The 9470-nt window shown below is 45.2% G+C and overlaps 1 pseudogene across 1 annotated transcript; it reads right to left on the bottom strand.

Annotated features, from left to right (window-relative positions):
- Positions 1-2197: 2197 nt before the first annotated feature.
- LOC308241710 (NHP2-like protein 1) lies at positions 2198-2582 on the bottom strand (annotated as a pseudogene). The gene has a single exon. The product of its transcript is annotated as an NHP2-like protein 1 (transcript).
- Positions 2583-9470: the final 6888 nt, after the last annotated feature.

The following is a 9470-nucleotide window of genomic DNA, read 5'->3' as shown; positions in this document are numbered from 1 at the left end:
GAGAATCCAAGACCAAGTGCTCACAGCCTCTGCCAGGCGAACACGGGCTGGGAATGAGATAGCCAGCCTCAGAAGACACCTGGGCCCTGCACATCTATTCTTAGTAGTTGTTTTCTTTTTTCTTTTTTTTTTTTAACATATTTTTATTGATTTCCGAGAGGAAAGGAGAGGGAGAGAGAGATAGAAACATCAATAATGAGAGAGAATCATTGATCGGTTGCCTTCTGCATGCCCCCTACTGGGGATCAAGCCCACAACCTGGGCATGTGCTCTTGACGGGAATTGAACCCAGGACTCTTCTGTCCGCTGTATCCACCCGGTTCCCTATCTCCTGGAAGACCATTCTACATCTTCTCTCTGAAAATATCCCAGTCCTCTGCGATCTTTCAACTTCACTGAGGAAACTGGGCAAACACCACAGCCATCCAGCTACCAGCAACCATACCCACATCCTCTGCTTTCCCACCTCTTGCCCTTCTTGTTCCTGAAAAGTTGATTCTAACTGTGCACTGGACCCTGTGCTGCTACTCAAGGGCAGCGCTCTATCGACTCCCCTCTCCCCAATTCTTACATCCTCTGTATCGTTCCTATCAGTGTACAAGCATACTGTCACTTTTCCCATTTTAAATAATGACAACAAACATCTCTTAACTATCATCCTGTTTTTTTGTTCCCCTTTGCAGAAAACTCTTCAAAAGTCCAAAGGCTGAATCTCTGTCCTCATCCTATGTGACCAATCAGCAACATATGGCCCTGAGTCTTGCCGCCTCCTCCTCGGCTTCCAGGACACCACCTCTTCTTCGTTTTTCTCTTATGTCACAGGCTGCTTCTCAGTCCCCTCAGTGCTTCCCCTTACCTTCCACACTTTCATGTAGGAGGGTGTGTTCACGTTCTCTTGCTGCTATAACAAAGGACTGCAAACTTGGTCCTTAAACAATGCAATTATATTGTCCTACAGTTCTGGAGCTCAAAAATCCAACATGGATCTCAGTGAATTAACTTCAAGGTGTCAACAGGACTGTGTTCCTTTCTGGAGGTTCCAGGAAGCCTCATTTCCTTGCCTTTTCCAGCTCCCAAAGGGTGCCCCCATTCCCTGGCTCTTAGGTCCCTTCCTCAAAGGCAGGGACATTGCATCTCTCCGACTCTTACTCCATCATCACAGATCCCTCTGACCATAATGATGAAGGTTCTCCATCTTTAAAGATTGTGTGATCAGATGGAAACCGAGCACCTGATTTCCGCCCAAACCTTCCCCACACCAGTGGATGGCCACCCCAGCCTTTCCTTTGCCCAGTTTAACAATCTTGGAACTAACTGACTCCTCTTTCTCTTTTACATGCTTCATCTTGCATGTCAGGAAATCTTGTCTCTACCTTAAAAATATATCCAGCCTGCTTTAAATAATCCAGTGTGTGTTGGAGGTGGAGAGAAGGAGAGGGAAAAGAGCATTTAAAAGAAACAAGATTGCTCATGTTCTGGTAATTGTTGAAGCTGGATGATGGGTACATGGAGGTTCATTATGTTAACTGTTATCTCTACTTTGTATATGTCTGAAATTTTCCATAATATGTTTTAATTGCATGTACCATTGAATCCAGCAGTCCCAATCCTTTTAAAGTAAAAGAAATAGTAAATAATAATGTTCTAGCATTGTTTTCAGAAGCAAAAGTAATGAAAACGAAGTGCATACCTATTTACATAGATATAGTTGTAGGTCTATACAACTATAGACTGACATCACTTTGAACATTTTGTGTCAATCCCTTCTGGTCTGCAAGATTTCTATTGAGTAATCAGCTGGCAGTCTTATGGAAGCTCCCTTGTATGTAATTAACTCTTTTACCTTGCTGCTTTTATGATTCCCTCTTTGTCTCTAACCTCTGGCATTTTAATTATGATGTGTCTTGGTGTGGGCCTCTTCGGGTTAATCTTGTTTGGGACTCTCTGAGCTTCCTGGACTTGTATGTCTATTTCCTTTGCCAGGTTAGGGAAGTGTATTCTTTATTTCAGTTATTGTATTCCTTATTTCTGATTGGTTCTTTGGAAATGTTTCTGTCTCCAGTTGTGTGTTTTTTTTTCAAATATATAAAAATCAGATTTACTACTACAATATTTTATAACAATAGAAGGTAGCTGGAAATCCTACAGGCTAACACAGACAATATGATACACAACCCCAGGGGCAGAAGCCACCAGTTTAGACTAAGAACCTTTCAATGGACTGCTGAATGGATTGGATCTGTTGCTTCAGCTGTGAGCCTTCTTTGATGATGACACAACAGGTGATGACACACCTTGAGACCCCACAGGCCCACCCCAGTGCCTGCTTGGAGCACACAAACACGTAGGGCACATTCTTGTCTTCACATAGCAGCAGGAGGTGCAAGATGATCTCCAGGGCTCTGCGTCTGCAGCCATCACAATGAACTCAGAGATGCCTCTGTTAAGGGTTTTGGTGGCCTCATTGGCTCCTTTTTGAAGCTGCTTGTAGTTACATGACTGCTGAACGAGATCCAATCGTTTTTTGGTGAGGTGGGCATCTGCGAGAGGTAGGCCTTTGGGTTTACACTAGCCTCAGTCATAGCTGAGGTTCCGCGGTCCCGCCTCTCCTCTAGAAGTGCCACAGTACAGAGAAGGAGCGCTCCACTCTGTGAGAAAGTTGCACCAAAGTCCAATCTCCAATTTTATGTTTCCTATGTTGTTCTTGATGTTTTCACTGAATTCACTGAGCATTCTCATAACCAATGTTTTGGACTCTGCATTTGTTAGATTGCTTGTCTCATTTTCATTTAGTTCTTTTTCTGGAGATTTGTCCTTTTATTTGGGACAAGTTTTTCTGTCTCCTCATTTTGGCTGCCTCCCTGTATGTATTTTCTATGTATTAGGTGGAGCTGCTATGTCTTCCGGTCTTACCAGAGTGACCTAATGTAGTAGGTGTTCTGGGGGCCCAGTGATGCAGTCCCTTGTAACCTGAGCTGGGTGCTGTATGGCTGTTCCTTGTGTGTTGATTGTTGTGCCCCCTGTTGTAGTTGGGCCTTGATTGCTGTTACAATGTCAGTAGGAGGGAATGACCCTCAAACTGACTGGCTGTGAGGAATGGCCATGAGTACAGCAGATGAGCTGGTGTACAGGGGCTGACCACATGGACCGGGATTTGCTTCAGTGGGGCTCTGGTGCCTGCCAAATCCATCCTTTGGGTGTGTTGTTTGTGGAGGTGGGTGGGTGGTACTCTGATTTGGTCTGAAGCCAGCCATTGGGCAAGTTGATTCTGGGGCCTCTTAGGAGGTACTCTGGTCAGGCCAAGGTCAGCCACTGCCTGTGCCTGGCCTGGGGCTACCTGGTAAGAGATGGTTGATACCCGTGCTGGGATTGGAGGTGCCTGTGAGAAGCTGAACTGTGACCCAAGGCCAACTGCCACTTAGTAAGAGGTATGGGCCGCTTAGTAAGAGGTATGGGGCATGCTGAGGCCAGACACTGCTTGTCCCTAGTTGATGAACCTTTGCGACATTTTAGTAAAGTCTGCATCTTGAACCAAGGCCATCCATTTGTGTGGAATCACCAATGAAAGAGGTTCTAGCAGGTCACAAGTGGATGGGGTTGTGTTCAGGAATAACCAGGGTAGGGTGAATGGTGTTAGCCAAGTTAATGGAGACTCAGATTCGGTACCCACCTGTGCCTGCTGACTGGGTGGGGAAACAATTATTGCTTTTGTCGAAAGTAGCGGCACCCCTCTAGCCCTCAATTTGAAACCAGATGATACACTTCTTCCCCATATGTCCCTGGCACTTTCCAAGCTGCTGTCCCAGTGCTGGAGCTGAGTGAGTGACTCTGTGAGCAAGTGAAGCTGTGCACAGATGCTTTAAGACCTGCAGTGCTTAGGCCTCCAGCAGCCTCTGGCTCACCTAGCCACAGTCTCTGCTGGTTTTCACAGCCACAAGTTTGGGGATGTCTCCTCCTGGCGCTGGAGTCCTGGTATAGGGCTGGGACCCTTTGCTCATCATGAAGGACTTCCACAGCTCAGATATCTCTCTCATTTCCTTTTCTTTTCAGAGAGGAAGGGAGGGGGGGGGAGGAGAGAGAGAGAGAGAGAAATTGACTGGTTGCCCCCCCCCCCCCCCCCCACACACACACACATACACCGACCGGGGACCAAACCCGCAACTGGGCATGTGCCCTGACCAGAAATAGAACCAGCAACTTTTTGGTGCACGGGGTATGGGACCTGCCCATTCTGAATTTCCAACCCTCCTACCAGTCTCATTGTGGCTTCTGTGTATCTTTAGTTATGATAATCCTGCTCAGCTAGTTTTTCGGTGGTTCTCAATGATGGCTGTTCTGTGATTTAGTTGTAATGTTGATGGGTTGTGGGAGGAGATGAGTGCTGCATTAACTACTCTGCCATCTTGACTGGAAGTATGTGTTTGTGTTTTAAATAAGCCCCTATTTTTTCTTTACAGATGATCCTATTATCTGTAAAATGGCAGTTTCTTCTCTTTCTGTCCTCATTTTCCCTATCTAATTATTTTCCCTTAGAGATAGGAATAAACTGTTTCTTAAAGACTGGCAGAAATCATCTAAGCATAGTCTTTGAGGACAACAGAAGACTCTGACTATCTTCCAATTTATTTAATGCCTTTGGTCTGTCAGAGTTTTTTACTTTTACTAAGATATTTGATAAAATTTATTCCCATATATCTTAAAGCGTCATCTTGAATGAACTTTTAAACTCATTTGAATTCTGCCTCTATGAGTGCTTTTAAAGTGGGTATTTGTGTGGCATATATTATGCAAATATTTGTGTTGTCTTTTCACATTAAAAACCAATATGTATGAATATAAAATTCTAGGTTTAACTTCTTTTCCTTAAAAATTTAAAAAACATTATTCCATTGTTTGTTTTTTGCTTCTGGTATTGCTGTTCAAAAGTTGGATGTCTATTTGCCTTTTGGTTGCTTTCTTTTATGATTACTTTCTCTTGAAAATCTTGAACATTTTCTTTTTTTTTGATAGCATATGCAGCTGTGGGCAAAAGTAGGGTTACAGTTATGAGTATGTGAAACTTCATTCTTGTTGTATTTATTTACTACTTGCTATATTGTTATTTCTTCTTATTATTAGCATTATTAAACCTCTCTGCAAGCTGTCCTTAACTAGGCCATGAAAACAATCTGAGCAATAGCTAGGTGAGCCATCAGGGTGCCCTCACTGCTGGTTCTAAGCATGCACTTCTGCCCGCCCCATGACCCTAGCTTTGCACACCCTCACTCATTTTTTTTATCACTTTGTCATTTTAATAACTTTAGCTTTATGGACATACAATTCACATCTTTATGCCCAGCCAGCATGGCTCAGTGATTGAGTATTGACCTATGAATCAGGAGGTCACAGTTTGACATGCCTGGGTTGCAACTTGATCCCCAGTGGGGGGTGTGCAGGAGGCAGCTGATTGATGATTTTCTCTCATCATTGAGAGAGAGTTTCATCTCTCTCTCCTTCTCCTTTCCTCTCTGAAACAATAAAAATTTCATATATATATATATATATATATATATATATATATATATATATATATAAAATATATATGAGGCCTGGTCCATGAAATGCATGCACTTGTGGGGGGCGGGGGTCCCTCAGCCTGGCCTGCACTTTCTCACAGTCCAGGAGCCCTCGGAGGATGTCTGACTGATGGCTTAGGCCTGCTCCCCACCACCCTAAGCCAGCAGTCAGACATCCTTAGCACTGCTGCGGAAGCAGGAGAGGCTCCCACCACTGCCACTGCTCTTGCTAGCTGTGAGCCCAGCTTCTGGCTGAGTGGTGCTCCCCGTGTGGGAGCACACTGACCACCAGGGAGCAGCTCCTGTGTTGAGCATCTGCCCCCTGGTGGTCAGTGCACATTATAGCGACCGGTTGTTCCACTGTTGGGCCGAAACAGGCTTGTTGACATTCCCCGAGGGGTCCTAGATTTCGAAAGGGTGCAGGCCAGGCCAAGGGACCCCACCAGTGCATGATCAGGGCCAGGGTGGGACACAGGAGGTTGGTCAGCCTGGAAGGGACCGTGGGAGGGCTCCAGGGCATGTCCGGCCCATCTCTTTCAGTCCCAATCAGCCAGACCCCAGCAGCAAGCTAACTTACCAGTCGGAGCATCTGACCCCTGGTGGTCAGTGCATGTCACAGTGAGCGGTTGAGCACCCTTAGCATATCATTAGCATACTAGAGGCCCGGTGCACGAAATTCGTGCATGGGGGTGTGTGTCCCTCAGCCCAGCCTGCACCCTCTCCAATCTGGGACCCCTCAAGTGATGTCTGACTGCCCGTTTAGGCCCGATCCGGTGGGATTGGGCCTAAACGGGCAGTCGGACATCCCTCTCACAATCTAGGACTGCTGGCTCCCAACTGCTCGCCTGCCTGCCTTCCTGATTGCCCCTAACCGCTTCTGCCTGCCAACTTGATCACCCCCTAACCACTCCCCTGCCAGCCTGATTGATGCCTAACTGCTCCCCTGCCAGCCTGTTTTCCCCTAACTGCCCTCCCCTGCAGGCCTGGTCACCCCTAACTGGCCTCCCCTGCAGGCCTGGTCACCACTAACTGCCCTCCCCTGCAGGCCTGGTCCCTCCCAACTGCCCTCTCCTGCTGGCCATCTTGTGGTGGCCATCTTGTGTCCACATGGGGGCAGGATCTTTGACCACATGGGGGCAGCCATCTTGTGTGTTGGAGTGATGGTCAATCTACATATTACTCTTTTATTAGATAGGATAGAGGCCTGGTGCATGGGTGGGGGGGCCAGCTGGTTTGCCCTGAAGGGTGTCCCGGATCAGGGTGGGGGTTCCCTTGGGGCGTGGGGCTGCCTGGGTGAGGGGCCTGTGGTGGTTTGCAGGCCAGCCACGCCCCCTGGCGACCCAAGTGGAGTCCCTGGTATCTGGGGTTTATTTATCTTCTACAATTGAAACTTTGTAGCCTGGAGCGGAGCCAAGCCTTCTGCTTGCTCTGTGGCAGCAGCCATTTCTGTTGGAATTTATGTATCTTCTGTAATTGAAACTTTGTAGCCTTAAGCGGAGGCCTGGACTGGCCAGGGTGTGTGGAAAGCTTGGCTTCCTCCATCACTGGGGGCAACCCTAGCCTCCTGCTCTTTCCAGCTACGTGGCTGCCACCATTTCTGTTTGGGTTTATGTATCTTCTATCATTGAAACTTTGTAGCCTTGAGTGGAGGCCTGGGCTGGCAAGGGCAGGCGGAAAGCTTGGCTTCCTCCATTGCCGGGGAAACCCAAGCCTCCCTCCTGCTCTCTCTGGCCATAGCCATCTTGGTTGGGTTTATTTGCATATTCGTTCCTGATTGGCTTGTGGGCGTGGCTTGTGGGCGTGTCCTGTTGGTGTAGTGGAGTGATGGTTAATTTGCATATTATTCTTTTATTAGATAGGATTATGCTTTGATTGGTTGAATGGCTGCTGGACACTTAGCATATTAGGCTTTTATTATATAGGATATTTCAAGTTTTATTCTGCTATTTTATAAGGCCTCTCTCTCCCAGCAATTCTAATCTTTAATCTAGGTGAAGATTCCAAAATCCTGAGAGGTCAAGACATGCCTAAGGTCACATAGCAAGGTGAGGCCAAAATAAAAGAGCCCAGGATACCTGACTCTTACTTCAGTGTCTTCCCAATACGTTATGGTGTATCTTTTTTTAAAAAAAAAAAAAAGTATATAGATGAAATATACACCACCTACTATGTCCCAGAGACAGTGCTAGACTCTTTACAAATACATTCATTTATCCAACCCTCACTCTCCAGATGAGAAAACAGAGAGATGAAATCTTTCCAATGTCACCCAGCCAGCAGAAAGCAGAGGTAAAATTGCCACCCAAGGTAGCCTGACTTCTAATACTGCCCTCTAGTGGGGACAACTCAGGTTTTGAAAATAGAAACTCCTACATTTATTTGTGTTCTGGTTCCACCACCATTTGATGACCAGGCAAATCTAGGTAAGATAAATTGATTTAAACTATAATTTATTGAACGTTTACAAAGCACCATCATTTGTTACAGATTACTATATTTACTTTCTACAATCTCATTCAAAGATAGATATTATTTAATCTCCATTTTTCAGAGGGAGAAACTGAGAATCTAGGCAGTCCTACTACTCACAAGGAGCAAAACCAGAAGCTGAACTCAGGATTAGCAACGCCAGAGAACATACACACTCCACTTTCCTGTCCTCCACGACTTAAACGGTTTTGAAATTTTATTTTTAAATTATCAAATAGTTTGTACATAACATATCTGATAAGACTTGTGTACAAAGAACTCTTCAAACTTAACAATAGGAAAGCAAACAACATAATTAACAATGAGCAAGAGGCTCTAAACAGACACTTCACTAAAGATTACATACAGATGGAAAATAAGCATAAAAAAGATACTCAAGCCTGGCTGGTTGGCTCAGTGGTTGAGCATTGACCTATGAACCAGGAAGTCACAGTTCAAATCTCAGTCAGGGCACATGCCCAGGTTGTGGGATCCATCCCCAGTAGGGGGCATGCAGGAGGCAGCCAATCAATGAGTCTCTCTTATCATTGATATTTCTCCCTCTCTCTTCCTCTCTGAAAAAAAAAATAATTTAAACTCAACATCAATTGTCATCAGGGAAATGCAAATTAAGTTGAGATATCCCTAACACACTTATTAGAATGTCTAAAATTCATATACATGCAAATATCAATTTCTGTCAAGGATGCAGAGAAATAGGAGGATTGGTGTTTCTCACATTGATGTCTCTCACTTCCTGTCTCTAAGAATAAAATAAAATAAAAAAGAAACACACACCATAGAATAGTTCATTGCTTCCAAAAACTCTATGCTGCTGTCCCTTGTGGTCACACCCTCCTGCCACCCCAATCCCTGGCATTTACTGATCCCATTCCTCATCACTATAATATTGCCTTTTCAAAATTATTACATATAGAGAGATTTCTATAATATTTGACATTTTGAGACTGGCTTCCTTCCCTCAGCAACATGCTTTGAGATTCATTCAGGCTATTGCATGTATTACTATTTTTTTCCTTTTTTTTTTTTTTTTTTTTTTGCTGTGTTATATTCCATGATATGGGTATACCACAGTTCATCCATTCACCTGCTGAAGGAGTTTGGGGTTGTTTCCAGTTTGGGGCAGTTAGGGATAGCACTGCTATAAACATTTGTGTGCACACCAAGCCTTTTGCTTCTCTTGGATAAATGCCCAGGAGTGGAATGGCTGGGTCACATGACAGGTATGTGTTTAATCTTATAAGAGACTGCCAGACTGTGTTCCAGAGCAGCTGTGGTATTTTGCAATCCCCCCAGCAGTTTATGAGAGTTATAGTTGCTCCACAGCCTCACCAACACTTGATATCCTCATTATTATTCTACTAGGGGCCCAGTGCACGAATTCGTGCACCTTGAAAGGAACTGTGGGCCACGAGAGGCTGCGGG

The sequence above is a fragment of the Plecotus auritus genome (genome assembly GCF_963455305.1).
Source record: "Plecotus auritus genome assembly, chromosome: 2".
Lineage (NCBI taxonomy): Eukaryota > Metazoa > Chordata > Mammalia > Chiroptera > Vespertilionidae > Plecotus > Plecotus auritus.
Note: the sequence above shows the minus strand (reverse complement) of the source record. Positions and strands in the feature narration are given on the sequence as shown.